Source organism: Artemia sp. Qi Xiang Cuo, chromosome 16 (genome assembly GCF_049724085.1).
Source record: "Artemia sp. Qi Xiang Cuo chromosome 16, ASM4972408v1, whole genome shotgun sequence".
Taxonomy (NCBI): Eukaryota; Metazoa; Arthropoda; class Branchiopoda; order Anostraca; family Artemiidae; genus Artemia; species Artemia sp. Qi Xiang Cuo.
In genome coordinates, this window is record NC_142809.1 from 36,628,849 (window position 1) to 36,635,299 (window position 6,451).

Below are 6,451 nucleotides of genomic sequence, written 5' to 3' on the forward strand. Positions count from 1 at the left end.
TTTTACCTTGAGTTTACTGAAAGGCTAATAATCTTTTGAGTTTAAAATTTTGTTTATTTAACAGAAGTCGGGATGTCTCTGGAACTTACTTTGGGGTTACAAATGCTAAAACAGGGCCCACCTTAGTATTTTCGGCTCTTATTCGTTTTACCCATGTCCCATCATCGAGCGTTTCATGAAACACTGTATGGTCTTAATATTTGAAATAAAGAGCATATGTGACTTCAATTAATTTGTTACCCAGTTTAGAGATAAATTCAAGTGATTAACCATTCTGATACAAGTGAGTCCTTAAATTTTTGTTTGTACTGAGGGTAAAATTCTACTTTAGCCACTATTGGCTTTCTTGAAAGGGGTTAGGTTAGGAAAATGACACTTTCAGGGATGGGTCCACAGGCAGACATCCAACACATGGCCAATATGGGAGTAAAGTTCATTTGTGATGCAAATGAATGTTATGTTTAGATTCAGGATGCAATTCTGGGTATATATTTGCATATTAGGGGGGGGGGGGTGTTGGTATATATTCTGTGAATATATAGCCTAGGTTCTAAAAAATTCATGAATTTCTTAGAAAAACTGGAAAAACAAGGATAGAAGTGAAGATTACGGCTCTCCTCTTGCTAAATGTGTTAACTAGGATTATTCTGCATATTATCAAGTGAGAATTGTTTTCTTAATATGTTTCCTTATGTCCAGTTGGACTCCTAGGCTTAAAATACTGGTTGGTTGGTTGGCCAATTCAAAGATTTGTATATATATATATACACTGTCAAATTAGCCATCTGGTGGTATCCTGTCTACAGGCTAAAGTATGACCTGGGAAGGTATTTTGAAGTACCTATCTCCACCCCTCTCTCAAGAGGGTCCTGACCTTTGATGACCTTTAAAAATCTGTGAGTTATAGAAATAAAACCTTGCAAATAGATATTCTGCTTAAATGAAGTTCAACAAAATTGTTTTCAGCTTCACAACTTTGCTCAATCCCAATTTCCATGCTCAATCTCATGCTAGGCAAGTACCTTCAACACAAAAGGTTAACTGAATTGGAAGCATACATTTTTAGGGAGGGTTGTTCACATTCGTGTTAATCTTCTACCTTTATAAGGTTTTATAGGTATGCAAATACATTTCCTAAATTTTGAAAATAAAACATTGATATGGCTTTAAATTCTGCTCAAATAACTGAAATTGGATTTTCAGAGCTAAAGCAAGAGAAAAAGAAACTGATAACTGAAAATTAAGGTAAAATGTTGTTTTATCAAAATTTCAATGGGTAATAGACCTGTCATGTGGGCAAATTTCAGGACCAGTAAATTTTTTGTTATTCATATTATTGACTTAGCTTACAACTAAAGTAGACATACCACTTGATGCTTTTTTTATGCTCTTTCTGAATATAATAATCATTTTTGTCAAAAATGAATTTTACCCCCCACCCCTTTATATACCAATTCAGGGTATATATTTGCACATAAGGGGGGGGGGGGTTGGCAAATTTTATTTCTGATTTAAATGAGAGGTGAGTTTCAACTTTACCCCCACCCTCTTAATGTACAAATATATACCCTGAATTAGTATATAGGGATGGGGGTAAAATTCATTTCCAATAAAACTGATTATTAGATTTGGAAAGAGCATAAAAAAAGGCATTGAGTGGTATATTCACTTTATTCATAAGTCAATAAAATGATTTGGTAAAAATTTACCCATACTTAAGCCTGTAGACCCATCCCTGAAAGTTTCATTTCCCCAACCCAACCCCTTTCCAAGATAGCCAAAAGTAACTAAAGTAGAATTTTACCATTTTTTTATGCTTTTCCAAATATAACAATCATTTTCACTGGAAATGAATTTCACCTCCACCCCTATATATACCAATTTGGGGTATATATTTGCACATTAGGGGGATTGGGGTAAAGTTTATTTCTGATGCAATTAAGAGGTAAGTTTAAACTTTGTTCCCCCCCCCCCCGAATGTGCAAATATATACCCTGAATTGGGATATATAGGGGTGGGGGTAAAATTCTTTTCCAACAAAAATGATTATTATATTTGTAAAGGGCATAAAAAAGGCTTCAAGTATTCACTTAATTTTCAAGTCAATAATATGAACTGCCAAAAATTTACCCTGAGATATTTGGTAATCTTGGGTTAAGACTATTAGTTAATTCGGCATAGGATAGGTTAGACAATTATGGTTTATTATAGGCTAGGATTTGAGCCTAGCCTACCATTATCCCAGGAAGGTATTTAAAGTAGGCTAGGCCTAATAAACTTTGTCCTTCCTCCAAAGGACTACCTTTAATGAACTGCAGTAAATTTGTTCTATGAAAGTGGAATCTTTGGAAATAGATTAGCAGTGCAAATGAGGCTTAAGGGAAGTGTTTTAAACTGCAAGCCTTTGTTAAGTTGTCATTTGGTCTAATAGTTTCAAGGAATTTCATAAAACATTTCTTAAAATAAAAATAAACCTAATAAGCTATAACTACTCTTACTCAAATCATTTGGGAAAGCATAGTAGCCTAGGTTACTGGAGTTTGTACAGCTCCTGTGAAGGAAGTGCTTTTATAAGATAAAATAGTGTCTCATCATTAGGATCCTCATTTTATACTATTTTAAAATATAATGGCTGCTTTTCTAACAATAAAAACTACCTTTCTTATGGTCTAAAAAGTACCTTTGGCCATATGAATCTTGTTCAAAATCACCTTCAGGGGTCTGTGATGGATGTGGTGCTAAATTGTTTTTGGGATAAGATACTTTGAAGCTGAAAACATTAGAACTATTGATTGTTAGAACATTGCTTACATTGAATAAAGCAAAATATGATTTCAAGTTTTGTGCTTGTTTATAGAGCTCTTGATAGAACAAGTCATCTTCTGTAACAGGCCAATGTTATGTTCTGTGAAGGGTCCTAATAACCCTTTAGTGTTGGACATACAACTCCCCTGGACATGCAGGCAAATAGGGAGACCTATAGTTTTCCAAGTGTTTAGGTAAATGCTGTTAGCAAGATTTAATACATATTTACTGCTGGTGAGAGTTCTACAAAATAAAGCTGTTTATATTTTATCTAGATTTCAAGGCTCTGACTTGGTTCAAATGCAATACAATGGTATTAAGATTCTGTCACTGTTTAGCCTAGTTAAGTTTTACACAGTATTATTCATGTTTAAAAGTTTTAATAACCTGCTACCTGCATGTTTCTTGATTGGATTTACTGAAGCTCAACATGGGTATGAGACAAGGAATGCCCATTCAATACAAACCCTGTTCACTGTAACAACAAGGTCTACATTTTCTATCTGTTTTTCCAGCCTGGCTATCTGGAACAAACTTCCCAACAAGGTAAAAAACAAGACAGATCTGGTTGAATTCCAAAATTCCCTCTAGGCTATTTGTTTTTCTCAATATGTATGATTTTAGTAGTTGTGTGTAGAAAATGATTGGTTGAATGAGGTGGTGAGATGATTGTTTTGGTTTTGAATGGATGAGTGATTTATTTCTATTTTTTTTTGTGAATGTTGTGAGGTGTGTTTGGTTGTTTGTAGTTAATTCTCAAGTTCCCACTTTTTGATTTGATTATTGGAAGGATGAGAGAGTGAAGCAAGAGGAGATATTTATTTGTTTTATTGGTTGGGTTATGTTATGGTCTGAGGAAATAAAAGAAAATAATTATTATATATTTTTTTTCTCTTCAAGTGTTTTTTTCAGGTTTTTGTCCAGCATGCAGTAATGCATTGGATAGTGTTTTTTAAATGATAAGTTTGTTTATTTATTTATTGTAACCTGTTTGTAAATAAAAAAATGTATTAGCTTTTGGAGAGGCAGACCCCCCTAGAGCCTCAGGCAGGTTGACCAAGTTTTAGAATTGACACATGACTGTTATGTTGCCTGAAATTGCAGGCAAACAGGCATCCAGTCCAAAGCCTAAGAGGGCTTGCCCGCCTGCCTAGTGTTAGGCCAGGTTTAAAGAATCCATTGATTTTTGAACTAAAATGAAGTTGCCATCAAGCCATTGGCCAATTGGAGACAAAGTTTTTCTCAAGATTGTATGAAAAATGATGTCATTCCCACTAGTTGTTTGATGTTGTCTTATCATCCATTGTAGGGTAGAACTAAGGGGCTATCAAAGGGCTGAAGGGTCCCAATGATGTATGATTAACACTTGCATTGTTTACAGCATCTGTAGGTTGGTACTGGTTTTTACAGCACAGTTTGTTGGCATCAAACATTGCAATGACATTTTGTTTTGTTTATTGCAACAAGCCTATGTCTTTCTCCTGTATTGAATAAAACAAATAAATTGTTTTCCTAAAATTATATTTCTTAGTTCTTCACTTTCATTCTCATTCTTGCTTTCACTTTTCCTTTAACAGCACAATTCTTTCTGTTTCACTTTCATTTTTGACAGTTTCTGATGCTTGCTTTTGTGTCTGCTAACCATACAATTCTTTGTTCTTTACTTTCATTTTTGACATGTTCTGATTCTCCCTGTCAGTTGTAGTTCTTGCTGCTGTTTGTCTTCTAACTGTATTTTTCTTTATTCTTGCTCAGGGGCAAATCTCCAGCATTTTTAGTGTGGGGGGAGGGCAAGAAAAGTCCATATCCAGATGGTCAACGGGCATGGGATGTATAATAATTTTTTTCTTCACATTATTGGAGGGGCAACAACCCCTCCCCCCCCTTGCCACTCCCAAACGACACCCCTGTTCTTGCTATCAAATATCTTCTAAGCACATATTTCTTTGTTCTTCACTTTCATTTTTGATTTGTTCTGATCCTTGTTGTAGAATCTCTTGTAACTGCATTTGTTTTATTCTTCACTTTTGGTCTTGCCTTGTTGCAATTCTTGCTGTCATTACTTCCGATATTTTCTCAGTGCCCTTTGCCTTAGCTGCTTGGATTGGTCTTGTCACATTTGATCATCTTGTTCATTTTCACCCATTGTGAATATTTTGTTCATTTTAAGTAACTGTTAATTTATGTTTCTGTCCTCTAGGTGTTATGAAACTGCTGAAATGCCTTTTGTAAATAGATTCATTACTTTTGGTATTTTATGCTTAGCTATGTTTTTTGTGTATTTTTACATGTGTTATAGATACAAAAAACAATAGAACCACTCCTGTGGCAGAAATGATGTTTGTACTTTTGAATTTGCTCATAAATATGATGTTACTCCCATGAATTTTTTCCAAATTTAGGGCTCTTTATGTGTTTTCTCAAACTTGTGACCTATCTAGATCGTTTTCTAAGGCCAGAAAAATCACAGAATGCCAAGTTAAAAAAAAAAAAAAATTGGAGCCATTTTTACATGCATAGTCTACATGCATAAATAAATAAATATTCAATTATTTCTCATTTACAAAATACATAAATCATTTACAAAAAAATATTCAATTATTTCTCATTTATAAAATACATAAATCATTTACAAAAACAATGATTATATCACCAAATATGAATGCATGAATTTACATATTTCTAAGTTTTTGTTCTTTAAAATATTCTAAAACTATCAGAAAATCTAATCTCTTTACATTTTCACTTTTAATTGGCATAATTACTCAGCTATTTGATCTATTCCTGATTCATTGTTCAGATAGTTTATATCAGATAGTTTTTTTATTATTAATTTTATCCTGGAAAATGATCTCTCTCCAGGAGCAGGAATTACAGGAATTGCTAGAAATATTTCATATTTCTGGAGAAAAAATTTGTTCATTTTTATGGCAGTGTAGGGCCTAATTGTTTTTTATCTGGCCCTGTGTCAGTGTAACAATATGTGCCAGTATTGTATCTTAAAAAGGAGCATCAAGTAAGGAATATAATGGTACTACTTTTATTTTATTAAAATATTTTTTCCAGAAGAGCTCTAACTCTCCTCTATTACGTGGCAAAGTTATAGGCTAGTTAACAGGCTTCTTCCTATATTGGATAGCTGCTCAGTTAGGGGAATAGAGCTTTCAGGAATGAATCTAGGGTCATAATTTTACTCAAGAAGGTGTCATCAAGCTACTATTTCTATTCTTTCCTTATATCTATGACTTAAAATTGCATGGATGACTGGTCTATAGCCTACCTATCTAAATTCCCCCCGCCCCCCCCCCACAAAAATACCTTAATTTTGAATTTCCAGTCTTTTATTTGGCGTTAGCTTTTGAAATGTAATTCCCATCATTTCAGCAGGATTTTAAGCCATATTAAGGCTCTTTTCCTAAATTTAAGAAATATATTAGTAAAGTTAGAGAGGTTTCAATAAAAGTGTGGAGTAGTGGCTCTGCAGAAGGAGACATGCTAAAACAAATAGAGGTATTTTTAGAAAGCTAATTTTATGCTCTTTTATGTTTAGAGATGCTTTTGTAACAATCTAGCCCCCCCCCCCCTTTGATGGTCCCATAGATAGAATTAGGATATATTTCAAACTTTTCTCTTTTTCTTTAGGATA

General features: G+C 33.8%; 1 protein-coding gene across 2 annotated transcripts in view; it reads left to right on the forward strand.

The window, feature by feature from the left end:
- Nucleotides 1-205: 205 nt before the first annotated feature.
- Nucleotides 206-6,451, forward strand: part of LOC148942856 (uncharacterized) — a 117,261-nt gene continuing 111,015 nt past the window's right edge. Inside the window, exon 1 of one of the 2 annotated variants that reach the window (XM_089102145.1) lies at nt 206-283. The gene's annotated coding sequence lies outside the window, so the exon portion shown is untranslated. The remainder of the gene's footprint in view (nt 284-6,451) is intronic. The other variant, XM_089102147.1, reaches the window with a different exon arrangement.